The sequence below is a fragment of the Ovis aries genome, chromosome 19, assembly GCF_016772045.2.
Source record: "Ovis aries strain OAR_USU_Benz2616 breed Rambouillet chromosome 19, ARS-UI_Ramb_v3.0, whole genome shotgun sequence".
NCBI lineage: Eukaryota > Metazoa > Chordata > Mammalia > Artiodactyla > Bovidae > Ovis > Ovis aries.
This window is the reverse complement of record NC_056072.1, coordinates 28,283,483-28,306,533: the sequence shown is the minus strand read 5'-3', so window position 1 is coordinate 28,306,533 and position 23,051 is coordinate 28,283,483. Positions and strand designations below refer to the sequence as shown.

At 42.6% G+C, this 23,051-nt stretch overlaps 1 protein-coding gene across 4 annotated transcripts in view; it reads right to left on the bottom strand.

Annotated features, from left to right (window-relative positions):
- Window positions 1-23,051, bottom strand: part of PDZRN3 (PDZ domain containing ring finger 3) — a 268,425-nt gene that overhangs the window by 182,874 nt on the left and 62,500 nt on the right. The window contains exon 1 of one of the 4 annotated variants that reach the window (XM_042235955.2): window positions 1-23,051. This exon is cut by the window's left edge and continues 122,298 nt beyond it. The exons of 2 other annotated variants lie outside the window; for them this stretch is intronic. The gene's annotated coding sequence lies outside the window, so the exon portion shown is untranslated. One more of the 4 variants, XM_027958161.2, reaches the window with a different exon arrangement.

The following is a 23,051-nucleotide window of genomic DNA, read 5'->3' as shown; positions in this document are numbered from 1 at the left end:
CTACAATATCCAATTAAATAAGAAGTCTACACATCTAGCCAGAGACCGCACATACTGCACCTAAAGGGTCCTGTTTTGCGGGCCAAGTACCATGCTTTGTATTCACCTTTGCACTTCTGTGCCACGTATCCTGCTGTCCAGAACATTAAAAGTGTTGTCATTTCATCTTTTCCCAAACTACACATCTCAGTAAAGCTGAACAATATGTGGGTAACTTTATTAGCCTATTAGCCTGAGCGACGATTCTACAGACCCTTGCAACACTATCTATTTAAAAAACAAAACAAAACAACTAATCTGCCTTGAATCTAGTTCCTTTCAGATCCTGAGTCTCTAGTTGCCTGTCAGTGAGGATACTGGTTTAAAGGGAAAAAAAAAAAAAAAGGCCCAAATCACCTAGGAAAAGAGAAATATATTTTAATGTTTGTGCCTGGTGTGGTTGTTCTACAAAAAACAAGGCTGGGTGTTTGTACTGATATCATTTCTTAAAAACAAAACAAAACAGAAACTTATACAGCTATCAGAAAGAGTCCTCTCAGCCAGAGGTTCTCAAAGTGGGTTCCCAGAACCAGCAGCATCAGCACGGCCTGGGAACTTACAAATGATGAATCTCAGACCCCACTCCAGACCTCCTGCACTAGAAATTCTGGGGTTGCAGCCTGCAGGTCTGTGTTTTCACAAGCCTGTCAGGGGATTCTGCGGCACACTTAAGTTTTTGAGAATCATTCCTCAAGAGCACTGGTTCTCAACCCTGCCTGTGTGTTATTAATGCCTGGAGAGCTTTTAAAACTACCAATACCTGATCCCACTCCAGATCAATTAAACCAGGAATCTCTGAAGGGGGGCCCTTGGCTGCAGTCTTCACTGAAAATTTCCCCAGTTGCTTTAGCGCACAGTCTAAATAAAAAGCCACTGTTGCCGGTGAGCAGACCTGCTCTGTTCAAGGTAAATCTCACGGCAACAGACATTTTAGTGACCCCCAAAGCAACTTAATTATTGCGGAATGAGTACTGCTTTCTAAAAATAAAGCGATATTTATGTACTACAACTCTGACCCATAGAGGGCTTTCTCTAATATAAAGTTTGGGTATTCGAAAGAAAGGCAAGTGCCAGCAATCAGGGCAAGAAAAGGATGCCTGAACGAATGCTCAAGAAAATAGTAACATCAGCCTCTGAGTCTGCTTTAGAAATCAGCAGATTCCTTGAGACAGGGGTCAGGTGGACAGCGATGCTCCAAACTGTTCCTTGCCCTGCAGAAGCAGAATGTTCCAGAATGTTCTTTTTAGTGTTTATAATGAGAGTACCAGCAAGAAAACTAGCTGAGGCTCAACAGCATAGAGTTCTGGATGCTCTCAGGGAGCCATGGTTTATCTTTCTGCATCTGTCATCATCCTAGTTGATGTTTACAATAATCAACAGTGAAGTCATTCCCTGCAGTTCAAGTGAAAGGAGATGACATGGAGATGGAAGCCACTCCGTGTCATCTGATGGAAGCAGCATTGTGTGTGCAGGGTTTCCAGCAGCCACCCTTTCAGAAGCAACTGGTTCGGCCTCTGAGCCTCAGACAACTGACTGAGGGCAGACCGGCCTCCCACAGCACCTCCTGACAGGTGGCACGTGCTCGTGTGCGGCTTCTGAAACATGACCCACGCCCATCACGACGCAGGAAAGCAGCACGCTGGTCTGATTTGGCTTCCTCATGTGTCAACTGTGATGGTCACATCACTTTACACTCCTTTCAAGAGACATCACATGTATACTCATGGCTGATTCATGTCAATGTATGCAAAAACCACCACAACACTGTAATTGATTAGCCTCCAATTAAATAAATTAAAAAAGAGAGAGAGACATCATGCTTGGGAAGCCCTACTCTACAGGGTGAAGTTTTTGTCTTCAAATTCTTTAGAAATAGATTCAAGTGTATATTTGTGCATAGTAGCTCCTTTCCCTTGTTCCCCAATAGTTCTCTTTACTGAAGCCCCTAGTTCCAGACTGAATATCCAACTCCAGTAAATATACCCTTTGTTCACAGGATGCTGATTGTAAACTTGGCCACTTTACTCTCTTCGGTTTAGGTTGCAGTATAGTTCACGTTCACTGCAACGTGACAGTTCACAAGGAAGAGAAACAGTGAAGCGCTGTACTTGGAACACAGATTCTGAAGACAGACCAACAGGGCCCACTGGCTGCTCCGCTTACAGGCTGTGTAACCTCAGTAAACATTCTTCTGATTTGAAGCCTCAGTTTCTGCATCTGTAAATGGTGGTGGTAGTTCAGTTGTTCACTCGTATCTGACTCTTTGCGATCCCAAGGACTATAGCCTCCCAGGCTCCTCTGTCCATGGGATTCTCCAGGCAAGAATACTGGAGTGAGTTGACTTCTCCACGGGATCTTCCTGGCCCAGGGATTGAACCCTTGTCTCCTGAGTCTCCTGCACTGCAGGCAGATACTTTACCGCTGAGCCACCAGGGAAGCTCCCCATCTGTAAATGGGGATAATATTACCCACTGGTGGGTTACTGTATGGAATAAAGGACTCTGTATTTCCTATCTGATTCTTCATCTAGGAAAACACCTTTCTTAATTCCAAAAATAGTCTTTCAAAATGCATAGAGATAGCAAAGTCAGACACCAACTTTACAGGAGTCCGTATATATGTGGGAACGAAGAGGATGGGATTGCTTGAAGCTGAAAATTGGATGATGTCTTCCTCCACAGTATTTACCCCTTAAAAAACTTTCAAGGCTTTATGGTAAAATGTCAACAACTATTAGAACATGCCCACATCACTGTTTTACTCATTTTTCACAGAACTTGAGTATGTTTAAATCTTGAGTATAATATATTCTGAAAAATAAACTTAAGGAAGGCAAGCAAAATGAAAAAGCATGCATGAAATCCTTAGATTTGATCACTCTCGCAAAAAAAAAAAAAAAAAGAATACCAACTCATAAACTACACAGAAATTATGTTTTAAACTATTTTCCAAAGCTCCAGTACTGCCAATTTTCAGTTTAGGTTTAATTTTGTCACTTCTAGTTTGGCTAGGTAAGGAAATGTAAATGTATTTTTAGAGATGGATATTGACGCACACTTCAGAACAGAAAGAAAAAACGAGGAGAGGAGGAAGGGAAGAAAGAAGGAGGCAAAGAAAGCAAAAATGGAAAAAATCATGATCTACATTGAGTGCAAGTAACAGTTAAAGTTGTTCTTACAGTTGTTCTGTGTTCCTTTGGCTACACTTAAACCTACACAATTATTTTTCCTAATTCTAATATTAGAAGCCTACTGATAAAATCTTGAAAATGGTAAAGAAACATATGGGCGCTACAACCTTTAAGTAGCAGACTAATAATCCTTTTGTTATATGTTGTTTTTTAGTTGCTAAGTCGTGTTTGACTCTTTGTGACCCCATGGACTGTAACCCGCCGGGGTCCTTTGTCCATGGAATTCTCCAGGCAAGAATACTGGAGTGCATTGTGATTCCATTCTCCAGGGGATCTTCCCCACCCAGGGATCAAACCCATGTCTCTGCCATTGGCAGGCAGGTTCTTTGCCACTGAGCCACCTGGGAAGCCCTTTGCTAAACATTATTTGATTTATTTTTCACAGCATCACTATGGCCATTATGTTTCCCTTGATGGACCAGTGAAAACTCCAAGGCCCAGACAGGGTTAGGAACTTGCTTAAGGCTAGTTACTAAGAGGCAGCTAAGCTGAAATACCTGTCCATGTCTGAGTGACTCTGATGCCTGTGGTCTTCCAGGTCCCTTCACTGCCACTCCTTCTTTGTGGATGGTCCCCTCTACTTCACTTCAGAGACAATTTCTGCAAAGGAAAACATGCCAGCTCCCTGGAGCACATTCACTTTCCAACTTCCTTCGCAAGCCCCCTTCTTCTGTCCCCAGAAGTCACTCTCTTCTTTGGACCTTGGTGTCCTAATTTCAACACTGCTTCTTGGATTTGAGACAATAAAGGAACAGGGAAAGCTACAAACCATAGCAGAGTCCCTGGATGTAGAAGTGCTATATAAATAATCACTACTATGCTTGTGATTAGGTACTATTTACCCAATTGCTTACCACTCAAAACTATCCCCACCCCCCCACCACTGTACCTGAACAGTATCTTAGCAACTTTAATTGGAGACTAATCATATCTAGGGGCTTTCCTGGTCAGTGCGTTAGTTCAGTTGCTCAGTTGTGTCCGACTCTTTGTCCGACCCCATGGCCTGCAGCATGCCAGGCCTCCCTGTCCATCACCAACTCCCGGAACAGAATCTGCCTGCCAATGCAGGAGACACAGGTTTAACCCCTGGGTCGGGAAGATCCCATGGAGAAGGAAATGGCAACTCCAGTTGCCAGTATCCTTGCACAGAAAATCCCATGGACAGAGGAGCCTGGTGGGCTATGGTCCATGCGGTCACAAAGAGTCAGACACAACTGACTGACCGAACACACACATAATCATATTTAGACAGCAGGTTTACTGAGGAAATCACACAATTATCTCATTTATTCTTCGTGACTCTAGAAAATTAGGGTATTTTTTTTCTCAAAGTATGAACTATTATAAAAAGCAGATTTCTGTGAGTGTGTATGGGTCTCTGTGTGTCCATCCATGATAGCTTTCAAAGGGACAAATCATTTTTTATCAACTAGATTCTGCAGAAACTAAGACAAAGATTACATGAAAAATTACTGCTGAGACATCACTATTTGTGTGAATTTTAACTGGATCCATCTAGCTGTCTGCCTGTGGAATATTTGCCCAGAGAACACAGCTGCCACTGCATAGGAGAAGTATGACAGATCAACTGTTTGGAGTTTGCAGAGACTCAGATATGGTATTTGGAAACAGCTCTTCAGAATTAAGGTAAACGTTTCTATCCTTGGATAAACAGAGCACAGTTGTCCAGAGCAGAGTTGCCCAGCACAGTGACTCACGCATTCTCAGCCCTGCAGCACTCAGTAACAAGCCAGGTCTACTGACTGCTCTCCACTGTGCGCTGACTCTCTGGTAGACAGAAAGGGATCAGGTGACCCCAGCCCCAGTAATCTAAAGAGGTAAAACTAACAAGTCAAGTGGATAATGAAGGGCACAGGTAGAGGATACAAAGAGAGGAAAACATTTTGAGAATGTAAATCGTAGTAAAAAGATAATTAGCATTCTTTAAAACATTATCTCACTTATTCTTCATGACCGAAGTAAGAAGTATTATCCCCACTTGATCCTTGAAGAAGCTAAAGGTCATCAGAGTCAGTACTTGAATCTAAGCCCTCTGATTACATGGTTTGTATCCTGAAGCTTTCCAGTATATGATTTCAGAACATACGATGGGGACCAACAATACAGGCTGGAGTGGCTGGTTGGCAAAAATGACACAGAAGAGTCTGAAAAAAACATTTTTTTTCAGTTCTGGAAACGGACTGGGAGGATATGAAATGGGCATGGACAGGAATGAGGAGAGATGCTGAAATACACATGGCATACACATGATCAAGACACTCATCCTGACCAGAGTCTATATAAGCGGTATAAGGGAACAATAAGAAAGAATGGGGGTGCAGAAAAAGAACCCTACAACTGTATGCAAATGTCTCCCTGGCAGCTGGAGATGCAAGGCAGAGGCAAATGAAGCCCAGAAACCCAGGTGTTAATCAGCACAGCGCTGCTCAATGAAGATTTTATGTAGTTCTGAGATGAGAAAGAGAGGATCAAAGTCTGTGTCTGAGTAATAGGGACTATTTCAGGCAGGAGAAAGAACCAGGAAAGAGGAATATGCATTTTAATGGACTTATATACCTATAAGACTCTATTTGTGCTTCCTTGGAGGCTCAGCAGCAAAGAATCTGCCTGCCAATGCAAAAGATGTTGAGTTGGATCCCTGGGTTGGAAAGATCCCCTGCAAAAAGAAATGGCAACCCACTCCAGTATTCTTGCCTGGGAAATCCCATGGGCAGGAAAGTCCAGCAGGCTACAGTCCATGTCCGGCAAAAGAGTTGGATATGACTTAGCCCCTAAATAACAAAGTTCTATTTGGATCAAATCCCAGTTAGGAAACTTACTAGCTTTATTACTTTGGTCAAGGTTAATTTCACTCAAATATAAAATGGAGAAATTATGAATACTTATCTCACAGGGCTGATGTGAGGATTAGCACACACACATAGCCACAAACACACATTCCAATGATAAAAGTAATGCTGGGCACATAGTTAAGTACTTGCTAAGTGTCTGCTTATTATCGTTGTTATTGTTGTCATCATCACCATCATTCATATAAGCACAGTCTATAGCACTGTGTGTAGCAGGGAACAGTTAGAAACAACCTTAATGTACATTCAGAGGGAAATGGCCACCCATGGAGTACCATGAGACAGTTTATAAAACTGGAGGCCAATTCCATATATTCTAGCCTGGAAAGGCCTTCAAGATATAAAGTAACAGAAATAAGCTAGATTCCAGAATTCTCATCAATACACATTAATTCTGACAATGCAGTGACAATGAGTGTCGCACAAACATCTTAGTAATTTCTTAGCAGAATGAGTCTTTGCAGACCCCAGTGTAGTAGGGAGAACAGTTTTCTATGCTGATGCATTTAGCAGGGCCAAGCACATTGTGAGGCCTGGGCCAAAGCCCTCCGTTGCAGAGAAAGAACCAGATTCCAACAAGCCTGACTGGCTGTCGCCTGCCTTAATCACCAGACAGAGAAGATAAGCTGCACAAGGGATAGAAAAATTAAACATGTCTGTTTTACTTTTTAGAGGCAATTAGGGATTTATAGCCAAAGTGTTGTAATTTTTTGGATCACAGCCAGCAATTTTTTTTTCTTTCAAGGAAGATGATTATGCCACTGACATTCTAAAGGACCATTTTAGAGCCACTTCTTTATTCCCCTAGAACAAGGACTAGTTACTAAAACCTAGCCATGTCCCTTGGGACAAGAAAGCAAAATTTTAAGTATGAGGCATTGGAGACACTCTCAGAAGGAGCACGTTTGTTCTCAGAGTAAAACAATAAAACAAAACAGCTGCAGTGGTTATCAAAAGGCAGAGCCAAACTCTGAATCCACAAACCCATAGGGAGAACCCTAATTTGCAGAGATTCCTACAGTCCAGGATGTTTAGAAACAGCTCAATTCTCTTAAGTAATTAAAACTTTCCCACTGACATTTTGTAAAAATGATTGTTCTCCCTGGCTTTCCTTTTCGTTATGAAAAATAAGGCTTGTCTTCAGGCCCACTCCAGCATGATGACCTCCCATTCCACATAACTTGAGTCTGAATCAATGCCACGTCTCAAAGTCCTCAACTCTGGAAAGATAAAACTGACAAGATATGCACAGTGAATTTACAGGCTAGAGAAAGGGCAACTTCGAAAAGAACAAAATCTGGGATATGGAGAGAGGACACGGAGAGGCTGATGGTGACTTTAAATTCAGAAATTCTCTATTTCTGAATTTAAAGCAACTATTGTTTAAAATGTATAAATTTAAAAGAACCGTTTTAAACACAAGACTGTTTCCAGCTGGATCTCTTTCTTTTATGTCCTTATAAATGATATATGAGAGTCGCTCAGTTCTGTCCATGGAATTCTCCAGGCCAGAATACTGGAGTTGAGTATGCCATTCCCTTCTTCATGGATCTTCCCAGCCCAGGGATCAAATCCAACCCAGGGAGCAAACCCAGGTCTCCCTCATTGCAGGCAGATTGTTCACATCTGCACCATCAGGGAAGCCCTTTTGCATCCTTGCTGCTGCTGCTAAGTCGCTTCAGTCGTGTCCAACTCTGTGCGACCCCACAGATGGAAGCCCACCAGGCTCCCCTGTCCCTGGGATTCTCCAGGCAAGAACGCTGGAGTGGGTTGCCACTTCCTCTCTCCAATGCATGAAAGTGAAAAGTGAAAGTGAAGTTGCTCAGTCGTGTCCGACTGTTCACAACCCTATGGACTGCAGCCCACCAGGCTCTTCCGTCCATGGGATTTTCCAGGCAAGGGTACTGGAGTGGGGAGCCATTGCCTTCTCCTTTTGTGTCCTTATGCATAAGTAAACACACACATACATTCAAACAAATACCCCGTACTTAACACATTCAGGGTGCTGTGCCAATCACTGAAGATGGCAAAGTGATTCTGAAAAGACAATGATTACAAAACCTTCTAAGGAATCAAGAGAGAAAATTCTGGAAAATTCCCCCATTGCTCAATTTTCTTTCCCGAATCCATCACTGATTTGAGAAATTCTTTCAACTTTCAAAATCCTCATCTTAAAAAGGGCATAATTACTAGAAATGCACTCTCTACACTTTGAAATTTATAGAATGGCTTAAACACAAGGAAATCTCAAATATAATAAGCAATAATCATTCGTAATCTCTATTTCTCACTTAAAACAATTTGAATTAAAAGGTAGGACCTTGCCAAAAACAATTTCAGGCACTAAATAATATAAAACTTACATAGAATAACATAGCATTATTTTATAATAATATAAAGTTATATTAAAATACAGTAAATACCTAATACAAGGCACACATAATTTTGTCCTTTTCCTATTGGCAAATGTAAAGAGTTGCATTCGACTCTTGCAACCCCATACAGTCTGTGGAATTCTCCAGGTCAGAATACTTGAGTGGGCAGCCATTCCCTTCTCCAGGGGATCTTCCCAACCCAGGGGTTGAACCCAGGTCTCCTGCTTTGCAGGCGATTCTTTACTGTTTGAGCCACGAGGGAAGCCCAACATAATACTATGCCACCAAAAAGAGCTATCGAAATTTACATAAATATTTTCATTAAGAGATTTTAGATATTTAGATTAACTAAAGAGAGGTAAAATACTGTTCCAAAAAGTCTTTTTACTCCTTCAGTGAATATTTAGGTAGGGCCTGGTGCTGAGGACAAAACGGTGTACAAAACAGAGTGAGCAGGACATTAATCAAATAATCCTAATACACAGCAACTACAGACTATGTTTGGAGGTGACTTCATGCCAGGGATCAAAGGCAACCCTGAAGAAATTAGATGTGAGCAGCTTTCCAAAGGACACTGAGATCACAGGGCAGGTTTGCGGAAGCAGTGCAGGAACGGGGGGACTTCCAGCTCTGAGGGTCTCCCCCACTTGTCGCTATGGAAGCTGCTACGGGCAGTGATTCAAGTGCCAGGAAAGGAATTCCACCGTGAGCCTGAGTGAAGGGTACCTGAGCGAGGACGGCTCCCTCTGCCCTGCTCTGCCCCTAGGATTCGGCCGCCTCCCTGCCTTCCCCTCTGAGTGCCTGTGGGATGAGGTTGCTCTCATCCCGCTCCTCACGTTCTCAGTCCCCTGTGTGTGCATACTCTGTCACCCAGGCGTGTCTGACTCTCTGTGATCCTGTGAACTGTAGTCCACCAGGCTCCTCTGTCCATGGGATTTCCCAGGCAACAATACTGGAGTCGGTTGCCATACCCTCCCCTCCAGGGAATCTTCCCGACCCAGGGATTGAACCTGCGTCTCTTGTGTCTCCTGCACTGGCAGGTGGATTCTTTACCAGCACACCACCTGGGAAGCCCTCTGAGTCCCTGGGGCCGAGTTGATAAGGGTGAGACACACCGCAGCAGGGCTGGTGTAGGCAGAATAAGAATTGTGGAATAAGAATAGGATGGTGGAAGCCTGTTCTGTTTCCTCCCTCCCCCAGCTCCTTCAGGAGGAAAATATCCACAGCCTGGGGTTTCTGAACTCACAAACAACTCAAGGATGGGAAGCCAGCTGCTTTCAAAAAGAAACAACGCAAGTATTCTTTATAAGACCTTTTCCATTTCCGGGAAAAAAAAAGAAAGTAGCGTATTAAAGACAACAGCTGCTTCAAGTTAATAAAATCTGAAGTCTCTCTGCTTGGAAACTGATCACTAGTTTTAACTTGGAAAGCTGGATTTCTGTGACGATTTCTCATCTTTCGATTTGAGTCCTTTGTCCTTGGGGTGGTAATAAAACTGAGTGTATGGTTATTTTTTATCCTTAATTTAGGTCAGTAATGACCCATATAAAATCTAAGGCCTCATATTAAAAACTATGCAACCAAACTAGTGGGTGTAAATAAAAGTAATTACAAATTACAAATTATTATGTTGGAATGTACCTCAGCATTTTTCATCAATCTCTTTGGCTATTTTCTTTCATTTAACATTTAAAGGTCATATCTTATGTCTAAATATGAACACTGCTAAAGAATATTTAAAGATATGAAAGACTATATACGGTCATAACGATTTCAAAAAGGCAGGCAATTTAATAAAGTCTTAAAACACCATTTCAAATCTTTTGAATAACCTCCATAAGCAGTGAGTTTCAGAACATAAATACCATTTAGTTCAACTTGTGTCTTACACACAAGGAGAGAAGCAAATTTAAGAAAATTCACAGTTAGGTGGTTTAAAATGTTTTTTTCTTTGTATAAAAATAAAAGAGTAGATAGATCCTTTATGGTCTGAGCCACCTGGGCAGAAGAAACACCAAAATATCAGCCGTGGTGATCGCTGCTTGGTGGGCTCTCACTCCGCCATATAGTTTCCCATATGTTCTATAAAACGAAAATATTTCACTTTCATAATTTCAAAAAGAAGTTTTACATCTTTAATAGGTACTTTCTGTCTTTAGGACTAAAGAACTCAAATACAGAAATACTGTTTCCAAAAATAACCCTCTGTAATGTAACCATTATTTTTATATAATAAAAATAAAATCCATGCCTAGCTGTGTATAGACAAGTAAAGCTCCCTGGGCATCTGAAAAAACAAGCAACCAATTCCAAAAGGCTCCAGGAACATATCTGGAAAGCTAGCAGGCAAATCATTTAAGTGCTAAATATTAGGTTAAATATCCTGATTTTTGCACAATGAGAGGTCTTTTATAAGATACAAATATCACAGTATGGTTCAAAAATACCATTATTTTGAAAACTAAATTTTTTTATTCCAACATATAATAACTCTCCTCCCCAGTTCCCACCCCCCAAATTATCATAAGCTTAGAGTATCTGGTCAATCGAAACAGAAAAGGAAGCAACACTGACATGCTTCATCCCTCACTGGCCCCTGCTGGGTCCAAGGCACACCCAGTACGCAGGCCCCGAGTGTGAACACGCCAACTCTCCTTGCTTCTCCTTCTGGCATCCAGCCTCCCTCCTGGTCAGGGGCTGTGACCCGAGGACTGATAAGGTGAGGAGAGAAGCACGTGGTTCTAGCCTGGAGAGACTTCATCCTAAGACGCTTGTCCATGCAGAGGGCAAGGAGGGGTGGGCTATAATTTTAATGACCTAAATAATCTGCATCAGTGTCACAATAAACTCTTACATCACGCACTCTCGTGAGCCTTTCCATCCCATCACTGCTGCCACAGCCAGGAACACCTGAGATCTGTGGGAGCTTCTGAAAGAGGAGTCCAGAAGCTTCCAAGGACATGGGACTGCCCTCTCAGCAAGCTGCCAGATGCTCCAAGTCTGCCCAACAACTCATCATGGAGTCTGCTGTACGCACGGCACCAGGCTTAGAATAACGCTGCAGCAGAGATAAAACTGGACTCCTCCCCTCCAGAACTGCCCAGGGACACTCAGCAGTCAGGACTACCAGGCAGCCTCAACGAGCCAGGGTTGGTGCACGGCAGTTCCTGCCTAACATCTTTGAGTGGGTTTGGATTCATTCCATTCTGCCTGGTCGACAATGTCCTTCCCAAACTGAAGGCCTAACCAAGGAAGAGTTGCTCAAATCTGTGTTTCTTAGAAGTGCAGTTGCTGCCAAAAAATGCCTTGAACTTTGTTTCCAGAAAAGGAAAAAATGGGAACCCCTAATGATAATGGTGTTAATAAAAGATTAGGTGATGCCATTAAATGGGGTCTAATCTACAAAATATGTTGACGCAGGAATCCAAACAAAAACCCTCAGAACTCATTGGGAAAGACTCTGATGCTGGGAGGGATTGGGGGCAGGAGGAGAAGGGGACGACAGAGGATGAGATGGCTGGATAGCATCACTGACTCCATGGACGTGAGTCTGAGTGAACTCTGGGAGTTGGTGATGGACAGGGAGGCCCGGCATGCTGCGATTCATGGGATCGCAAAGAGTTGGACACGACTGAGCAACTGAACTGAATCTACAAAATATGTTGATGCAGGAATCCAAACAAAACCCCTCAGAACTTGTCTAAGGAGTTCACATTAAGGAGAAACTCCTCTCTGATTGGTGCCATCACATCTTAAATATCTCTCTCACCCACTTGTTAATTTCCTCTTGCACCAGGGTTGCGGGCCTTAAACTTGGTGTTTTCCGCTGATTCTAAGACACTGTTTCCCCTGCTCATTGAAACACATTCGATGGCTTGGCCAAAACCTTTTTTCCATCAGATGGCTCTAGTAGCATTTCGTTGTTTTTAACTTCATTCGAGACAATTTTGTTAGCCTGTCATGTCATTGTGTATTAAAAAAATAAAAAACCTTATCAAAATTGGTGAATTTTTGTGTAGCCATTATAATATTGAAGATGGAAGGGAAAAAGCAACATTTCTGGCATACTATAGTTTATTACTTCAAGAAAGGTAAAAGTCCAACAGAAATGCAAAATAAGATTTGTACAGTATATGGAGACGGTGCTGTGATTGATCAAATGTGTTAAAAAGTAGTTTGTGAAGTTTCATGCTGGAGATTTTGTGCTGGATGATGCTCCACAGGTGGGCAGACCAGCTGACAGTGATCAAATCACAATATTAATTCAGAATAATGAGAGTTATACCATGCGGGAGATGGCTGATGCACTCAAAATATCCAAATCAAGCCCTGAAAATTACGTGTGCCATCTTAATTATGTTAATTGCTTTGATGTTTGGGTTCCATGTATGCTAAGCAAAAAAAAAAACACCCTTCTTCACTGTATTCTCTGCTGCTGCTGCTGCTGCTAAGTCGCTTTAGTCGTGTCCAACTCTGTGCGACCCCATAGACCGCAGCCCACCAGGCTCCCCCATCCCTGGGATTCTCCAGGCAAGAACACTGGAGTGGGTTGCCATTTCCTTCTCCATGTGATTCTCTATTTGAATGTAAAGAAAATGTTCCATTTTTAAAAACAAATCGTGATGGGGATGTGAAATGGACACTGTAACATAATGTGGAATGGGAGGTTGTGGGGCAAGTGAAATGGACCACCACCAATCATATCAAAGGCCAGCTTTATCCTAAGAAGTTCCTTTGGTTTTTCAGCAAAAACTAAAAGACACATTTTTCATTTTCACCAAGAACTTCATTGAACAATGTACTCACCATTTTGTTCTACAGTCTTACAGGGAATTGAATTTTTTTCCAGTAAGAGAATTTTGTAGAGACTGAAATACATGGAAATCTGAAGGTGCGATGGCTGGTGGATACAGCAGATGAATCAGAACCTCTTAGCCAAGCTGTAATAATTTTTGCCTGATCACCAAAGACAGACATGGTCTTGCATTATCCTGATGTAAGATTATGCATTTTCTGTTGACTAATTCCAGACAATTTTTTGTCAAGTGCTGCTTTCAGTTGGTCTAACTGGGGGCAGTACTTGTGGGAATTAACTGGTTTTCTGGAAGAAGCTCATAATAGAGGACTCCCTTTCAATTCCACTATATATAACATTTACTGCAAGGGTAGTTTTCCACTCATGCGAGGAAGATGTTTCTTTTTAAAATAAATTCACATTTTAGAAGAGTGAATTTAAAAGAGTGAATTTAGAAGAGTGAAATAAAAATATTAAATAAGAAACAATTTAGATCACAGAAAAACCAGCAGTGGTGGGTGGATATCTGAAGTCCAGCCAAGGCTACAATGCAGGTTCAGTGTGCATGCAATTAAATACAAGACAAAACCTAAACAACTAGAAAATATCCTGACACAATATTATTTCAGTTCTCCCTAAGAATCAAAATTTATATATACAGAGGACCTGTGTGAGCACATAGTTCATTTACAAGCCCCAGATAATATGTTCTGTCAAGGGCAGCAGCAGCCCTGGCGACCGTCCCTAACATGATCTGAATAGAATGGCTAATGTCAAACCTTCTCTCTGCACAAGACATCTCCCCAGAGTCTGCTGTACCAGAAAGTGCCTATTCTCAAGGTAACCAACACGCTGAGATATCAACACGGCTTTCATCCAAGAAAGATGAAATCCTTCTGGTAAAATCTGGTTCCTCAAAGCCTTATAAACCTTTCCCTTAAACCTCAAGAGAACTTCTTTCAACTGCCAAGTGCTACACTTGGCAATTTACACATATCCTCCTAATCTGATTGTCACAAGGTTCCTATTACTTAGCAGTAGTAATATACTGCTGGTTCCAAATTGGGAAAGGACTACGACAAGGCTGTAATACTGTCACCCTGCTTATTTAACTTATATGCAGAGTACATAATACGAAACGCCGGGCTGGATGAAGCACAAGCTGGAATCAAGATTGCCGGGAGAAATATCAATAACCTCAGATATGCAGATGACATCACCCTTATGGCAGAAAGTGAAGATGAACTAAAGAGCCTCTGGATGAAAGTGAAAGAGGAGAGTAAAAAAGATGGTTTGAGACTCAACATTCAAAAAACTAAGATCATGGCATCTGGTCCTATCACTTCATGGCAAATAGATGGGGAAACAATGAAAACAGTGAGAGACTTTATTTTGGGGGGCTCCAAAATCACTGCAGATGGTGACTGCAGCCATGAAATTAAAAGACACTTGGTCCTTGGAAGAAAAGCTATGACCAACCTAGACAGCATATTAAAAAGCAGAGACATTACTTGGCCAACAAAGGTACATCTACACAAAGCTACGATTTTTCCAATAGTTATATATGGATGTGAGAGTTGGACTATAAAGAAAGCTGAGTGCCAAAGAATGGATGCTTTTGAATTGTGGTGTTGGAGAAGACTTAAGAGTTCCTTGGACTGCAAGGAGATCAAACTAATCCATCCTAACAGAAAGCAGTCCTGAATATTCATTGGAAGGGCTGATGCTAAAGCTGAAACTCCAATACTTTGGCCACCTGATGCAAAGAACTGACTCATTGGAAAAGACTCTGAAGCTGAAAAAGATAGAGGGCAGGAGGAGAAGGGAGTGACAGAGGTTGAGATGGTTGGATGACATCACCCACTCAATGGACATGAATTTGAGCAAGCTCCAGGATATGGTAAAGGACAGAGAAGCCTGGTGTACTGCAGTCCATGGGGTGGCAAAGAGCCGGACACACCTTAGCAACTAAACAACAGACAAACAAGACTTTCTAGAAGAAAACTTGTATCACTGTATATAACACATGGGACCAAAAAATGGGAAACTACTTAAACATATCCATTCAATGGCATATCAGACACATTTTGCTCCGTATCTGGAAATACTCAACCTACTCATTCAAAGGTGCTTCAACAAACCTTTATAAAATCTGCCAATTTTGTCTGGCCCCTTTCTCGTCATCCTGAGATGATGGCATAGGTTTTGGCAGATTGACCTCTCTGGTGGAACCACAGGGGTCCATAAGATTAATTCCCTAATTAACCATAAGATTAATTCCACAGAGAAAGAAATGTTGGAACAGGGCTATTTCAGGTTAGTACTGCCAGGACTGAGCCTCACTCATGGGCAGGATCACTGCATTATCAGGATTCAGATCCTTTAATACAGAAAGCCTCCTGGCTCCTGAGACAGCCAGCAAACATCGTGGTTCATGCGCATCAAGTGGGTTTGGCATTTTGGGACCCTGAAATCTATTTGCTACACCTGCATGAAGCTTGGGCTTCCCAGGTGATTCAGTGGTAAAGAATCCATCTGCCCATGTAGGAGATGTCAGTTTGATCCCTGGGTCTGGAAGATCCCTTGCAGGAGGAAATGGCAACCCACTCCAATATTCTCGCCTGGGAAATCCCACGGACAGAGGAGCCTGGAGGGGTCGCAAAAGAGTCAGACAGGACTGAGCAACTAAACAATAACAACAAGAACATGAGGCTTATCAGAGAGAAACTGGATGAAGAAAGAGAGGGAAGGGGAGGAGGACAAGCAATCATGTAAACAGTTCATAAACCATTTGAAAAATAAGTGCACTTGTTGATTAGCAGAACACAACCAAATAAAGGGACCTAGGAAATAAACTTTATGCAATTTTCCTACCTTTGGGAAGAAACTCTTTACTTACCACTGATCACCTGGATACTTGAATAAAATACATGTTTTGTCTGTGATCTGACTGATCTGAGAGCAGGACAATGTTTAGTTTTGACATCTGCTCAGCTACTCGTGCAGAGCTGTTTTAAAACAAGTGGCAAAAGTTCTGAAAGCTTTCTGCCTTTCAACTATCAGGGCCCACCCCCACTTAGACAGGCCCTTGCACCCTCTGCCTGCTTCAGAACTGCTGCGTCCAGTGCAAGCTGCTGTCCTTCTGGCCACTGACCAGGACAGAGTGGGTGTCCCTGCTCTGGGACTCAGCATTCCCAGAAGGAGAGGCTGTGGCACACACCAGGGGTCAAGGGCTCCCAGGACCACAGGTGCTGTTTGTATTCACTAATGGAGACTCCACCAAGAGTGTTCTAAACACGTGGGTGCTGACCATGGAAGATTCCTTTCTCAGCGTCTGACTCGGCTAATCCACTCAGTTGCTAGGATGCCAGCATTTTTGAAGGAACACCGAAATGAGCTAGTGCTGAAAAAATACGGCTGTCCACCTGATGGGCAGGGGGAAGGATGCAGGGGTCAGTCTTTACGAGCAGATCCTCGCCCACCACGGATGAGGCTCATGTTTGGGAAAGGCCAGCCTGAACCCATCAAGTCCAGCGTCTCCACTCCTGGAAAAGCAAACTTTCTGAAAAAGTTCTCTTTCCTCATTCCTTGGTATGATTTTAAACAAATAATCACAACTTGATACAGTGACTATCTCGAAGCAACCCAAATTATCTTCTCTCTTGGAAAAGCTCTGTTTTTTTCTTCATTAGGAATCCATCTAAGCATGCTGGACTTCAGGCAGATATATTCCACCCGCCAAACTCCACTGCCAACATCCTCTGGGAGATTTATAAACTTTGGCCACAGAACATCTTCTGATCTGAGTTGATTTGTAATCTCCAAAATAGCACAGAAAAGCCTGAGTCCTTTTGAGTCACACATTCACAGGGATAAACAGACCGACATCCCCGCTGTTCTTAGCGCTGTAACTGCACATGGGAGGAGCTGACACTTAATAAATTAATGTCCAACATCTAAAAACTAGCAATGAGAACTTCATTACAATTATCAGGGTGAAGCTAATAAAAGAAATCTAATAGGTGATGTAATGTGGAGTGCATGTGAACACAGGACACTCTGGTACATGAAGACCACGGGATGAAATTCTTCTGAAACACTGACCCAAAAAACCCCTGATGTTAGGAGGTGTTTCATTAGGTTGAAATTAGACATGGTTTCCAGAGTTTCTTTGAAAAAATAAACAAAAAGGCTCCATTCCTTGTAAAGTACAGACAAAATATGTCATTACTCAGACCTCAATTTGCTTTTGGAGAGCCATGTAACACAAGCATCCTCCAGCCCCATGAACCCCTGATTACCACGGTCAGCCTCATCTGAGGCATGCCATGTCCCTTCTTCTGCTTCATTTAGTGCAAGAGCATCTAAAATTTACAGGACTGGGGGCATACTGGATACACATGGGCATTTCCCCCCCAAATCAGAGCTCAAACAGACAGACTGAACAGATTTTTGTACTGTCTTTACTTTCGTTCACTTTTTAATTTCTAAAGAATGCAAGATAATTCTTTACCAAAGGCTCCCAGATACGCATCTCAGTTACAAGTCACCTTAAGAATGAAGTGTATGTTCTCAACATTTCCAAATCAGCTTGACCCCTTTTTCTATAAATGGAAAACACATTTTCAGGCTTTAGGGTGATCCTTACTTATCCATGGGCTGCAATGTGCCAAATTATATTTCCTCATTTTTTAAAAAAATGGTGGAAGAATCGGACAAATCAAAAGAAGTGTTGAGGAGAAAGCCGAGCAGATTTGCAGAGAGAACACGCCTCTTATAATCACATTTACACAGACTGAAGCCCTGTATTTAAAAAAAGTTATCTGTTTTTTGCATTTGACTGTGTTAACAATTTGGAATCTGAGGTTGAACATTTAAGGCTACCATTTTCTGTGACATCATACATAAGGCAAGGACCGCTTGCCTACTGCGGATTTTCTGTAGATTTTCTATGATAGATAAGAGATTTTTAAGTGCCTGAGTTTTCCACCAACTTACGGGAGAGTGGAGCAGTCTTGACAAAGGTCCCCAAGGGCAAAAATATTCAACTGTCTTTATAAAAAGGTTTGCCAACTCCTGTTGTAAATCTCACTCGACTCTTTCGATACTCTACTTTCAATACCCTTCTGTCTTTTGCTTGCCTCCCATCCTCAGGTCCTGAGCCAGGCCTTCTAGAACCAAACCTATATAACTCTACGTACAAGATGGCAAAGCCACGGCTTGACAAGCCCAGCTGAATGACCTAGGGCTGCAGACTTCGGGCTGTCACCTAAAGTCCCCAAAATTCTTGTTTCCCACCTGGAAAAAGCTTTTCATAATTGTAAAACCCACTGTATGCCTTGCGGGGCTCTTCAGACGTTAGCTGCTGTCTCCCCAGAGGACACCAGTCCATGGGACAGGCCCACCTTTCACGTAAGCATCTGGTCTTCTCTCACCAGCAGTCCCAGGACCTTGATCCAGGGAGTGTCACAGGGAGCCAGGATCCCAACCCCGGGCCCATCCGAATTTCATCAGTTCTCCCAGCACCTGTAGCCGACTTCTCTTTTCAAAGCTTGAACCTGTGGCTAAGATCTCCTCTCTCCCCAGCTCCTCCTCTGGTGGGGCAAAAGGAATCTGGAGTTTTTACCCGATCTAAATGGTACCCTATGTCCACTGGGTTATCCAGTCCTTCCCAGGGCTGACCATGCCTCATGCCACTCAGGACCTTTCCTTCTTGTCAAAACCACCACCCCCTTCCGCACTGTGACCAGCGGTAAGCCTCATCATTAAGAACGCAGGCTCTAGCATGAGGGAAGCGTGCCCTGGAAGCCCAGCGCTAATACGGCTGGGCGACACTGGCCTAATTTAACCTGCACACTCTACTCTTTTCAGTGGGAAGATTATGGTTATTGTGAGGCTGAAGTGAGAGCACGTCAGCAGAGCTCCAGGCCTGCTGCCTGGTACACAGAAAGTGCTGGATAAATGTTAGGATGCTGCTCTTTGCCTTTTGTAATTCTCATCATCACTATCACCACCACTCCCCATCGCTACGTTTACAATCAGTATCGACATTATCTAAGTAGAACACTGTTCAACTATACAATACTGCATGAGCTGTGTGTTCTCTGGGGCTATAAGGAAGTATCACATCCTCCAAAATTAACAGAGGTGGAAAAGTAAAAGTGAAAGTTAACCATGTCCGACTCTGCAACCCCATGGACTGTAGCCCACCAGGCTCCCTCTGTCCATGAAATTCTCCAGGCAAGGATACTGGAGTGGGTTGCCATTCCCTTCTCCAGGGGATCAATCAAACCCAGGTCTCCTGCATTGCAAGCAGGTTCTTTATTGTCTGAGCCGCTAGGGAATAAGCCTCTGCTTCCTCATCTGAAAAGCAGAAGAGTCGGATGAACCGACAGGTAATGTTTCTGAATGTTGTCTCTAAGAATAAGGTGAATAAACCTGCATGCTGATTTCAACCTCCACAGCATCCTGCGAAGACGTGGCCAATCTGACAGGCTTCCAAACTGGCACTGTTTGTTGAAAACTATGTTTTCAGTGAAACGCACTCCTGTTCTCCTGAACGTCCAGCTTGGTCTTTGATATTCAACACATTTCCCGAAGCTTATTCTGTGAGATAAGGATTTTTATGCCAAAGAAATGAATGACATCTGGGAAAAGTAAAAATAAACTCGATACCTTCTCTCGACTTCAGAAAAGTCAAACATTTGAAAGTCTAAACGTTCCAAGTATTAACATAATTAGGGGAAAAAACAAGGTAGTGCAAACTTGAAATTCCCAGAGATCGCAGGATGACTGACAAGTTTGCGTTCTGTTTCTATTTTCTATTGCAAGAGAGAGACAAGATGGGTTTGATTTGCAGTCAGTGTTCCTCGAACCAACTTCCTTTCCTAGTTTGCACAAAATGACATATCTTCCAGTACAAGGAAGACAGAAAACCTCAGCTGGTAAACAGGCGTGCTCACTTAGCACATTTGGATTAAAAGGCTATTTGAAAATCGTATTGTCAGAGTCACATGACCTGTGAGCACAGCACTCCTCTCATAAAAGAGAATATACTGATGGATGAGCTGTCATCACAGAACTCCCAGGAGGATAACCTGACCTGATGGTGGGAACCTTCCACCAGAACTATCGCTCTGTTCCAATTTTGTCAAATGTTCATAATCAGAGAGCAACAGACACATCCATGAAGGGGGCATCTGGGAGGATGGACCGGGAATGGCAGTGACCACTTACTGTCTGCGCACTTCTTTCTCACCTTTTCTTTGACAGACAAGCCATGTTTTAGTCACCCCCAGAGAAAAGTGACTAGATCCTAACTGGTCCCAGCCAATCAGGGGGCATTTCAGGTCCCATAACTGAGTTAGCAGTGTGACCTCCTTGTGTCCAGCAAGACTATAAAGATACAGTCTCTTCTAGGGCTTCCAGGAAAGCATCTTTTACACTAAGACAGAGAGACAAGGAGACTACCTCTTGCTGCTGTCTCTGGAGGCTGTCATGTCATGTCAGCTAGATATGATGCCAGGATCTTTCAGCTCAGTTCAGTCACTCAGTTGTGTCCGACTCTGTGACCCCATGAATCGCAGCACGCCAGGCCTCCCTGTCCATCACCAACGCCCAGAGTTCACTCAAACTTACGTCCATCGAGTCGGTGATGCCATCCAGCCATCTCACCCTCTGTCATCCCCTTCTCCTCCTGCCCCCAATCCCTCCCGGCATCAGAATCTTTGCCAATGAGTCAACTTCGCATGAGGTGGCCAAAGTACTGGAGTTTCAGCTTCAGCATCAGTCCTTCCAAAGAACACCCAGGACTAATCTCCTTTAGATGGACTGGTTGGATCTCCTTGCAGTCCAAGGGACTCTCAAGAGTCTTCTCCAACACCACAGCATCAATTCTTTGGCACTCAGCTTTCTTCACAGTCCGACTCTCACATCCATACATGACTACTGGAAAAACCATAGCCTTGACTAGACGCACCTTTGTTGGCAAAGTAATGTCTCTCCTTTTGAATATGCTATCTAGGTTGGTCATAACTTTCCTTCCTAGGAGTAAGCATCTTTTAATTTCATGGCTGCAGTCACCATCTGCAGTGATTTTGGAGCCCAAAAAAATACAGTTTGACACTGTTTCCACTGTTTCCGCATCTATTTCCCATGAAGTGATGGGACCAGATGCCATGATCTTAGTTTTCTGAATGTTGAGCTTTAAACCAACTTTTCCACTCTCCTCTTTCCCTTTCATCTTTAGACCACCAAGAGACCAAGTGAACATGCTAAGGACAGCCAAGAAGAACCTGGGTCCCTGACAAGATCACTGAGCTACTCAACTCACTGACCTGGAGAATCACCCAGTCCTTATAGCTAAGATAACATGTTTAAGCTGCTTTGATTTCAAAGTTCTGCCATCTATAGTAGAAAATATCTCAAGCAATTGAATTAGACCAGTGGAAAAATCTGAAAGTCTAGACCTTCATTAGCTATACATTCTTCAGTGGTCATTCAGAACTGTATGGCTCTGCCTCACCCGAAGGGCCAGATGTGAAAGGAACATGTTTTAAGAATCAAGAAGGAGCTTTTTATTGCTGACCTGGACACTTCCACATCATGCATTCTAAATGACACGTAGATATGCTAGGAGTCAAAAAACAATTAGCAACTATACACTCGGTTTAAAAAAAAAAAAAAGCCAGGTACGATTATTTTTAGAAATAAAAGTTCAAGATCATGGCCTATGTTTCCAAAGTTGAAAAATTCCTCAGGTATTTAAAGTCGAACTGATGATTAAGAGATTTTTATCAATTCTACTCAACTAGAACCAGCACTGAAACTTCTTCTAATTCAAAGACTGCTGTATCTTTAAAAAATTTTAAAAATCCCCCAAAGCAAATCTTATTTATCTACCAGACAATATCTGGAAAACCACACACATTAAAGTATACACCTCTTTCATTTGTGGACATGTATTTTCATAACAATGTTCACACCTCAAACCAACCTTCCCTTTGGCCTGCTTTCTGCCTCTGCGTATAAACATTCAATGAACAGCTTAGCCTTTAAAACCTCTTACTATACCCTCCTTGCTTAAATATTAACAAAGGGTCTCAAAAGGGTCAGGACCTGCATGAGGGCATCAAACATGGAGGCTAGACCTTAAGGGAGCGCAGGTTCTTATGGTGGAGACAGACTAACAATACAATTAAATAATGAATACTAACAACAAGCTAATATAAAGAAGATTAAAGCTCGTGACTAATGCTAATAAGGGAATAAGAGGCAAGAGGAAACAGAGAGCAGGGAAACAGTAGTTTCACCTCAACGAGAATGAAACAAGGCCCCTTTAACAGGGAGCATACAAGCTGAAGTCGTAGGGCCAAGAAGAAACCCACCAAGGGAAGACCACGTGAAGCCAGGCATCAAAGCAAAATGGATGCTGGTCCTGAAGCCACAACCCTCAGCAATCTCATCTATAAAACAGTACAGATCATCAAAAACTTGCTTATCAAAAAAAAAAAAAGTCCTCTTCTTTTTAAATTCAAGGTTAAAGGTCCTACCAGTAATAAATGTCCTTAATTATCAATCTTCCCTTGGAAAAGCGTGAGGCTGCAGTTGCTCCAAAAATATACACCTATTGCTTGCTTGGGTTTCATTCTGCATCTCTGAAGCAGTAAATTAAAACCAGTTTTGACTAGTTACATTTTATGGCCTTGGAGATTCCTGGGGATCCACGAGGCTCTCGCCAGGCAGAACTGAGAACAACTCTCCTACAGAATTTTAGTAAATGC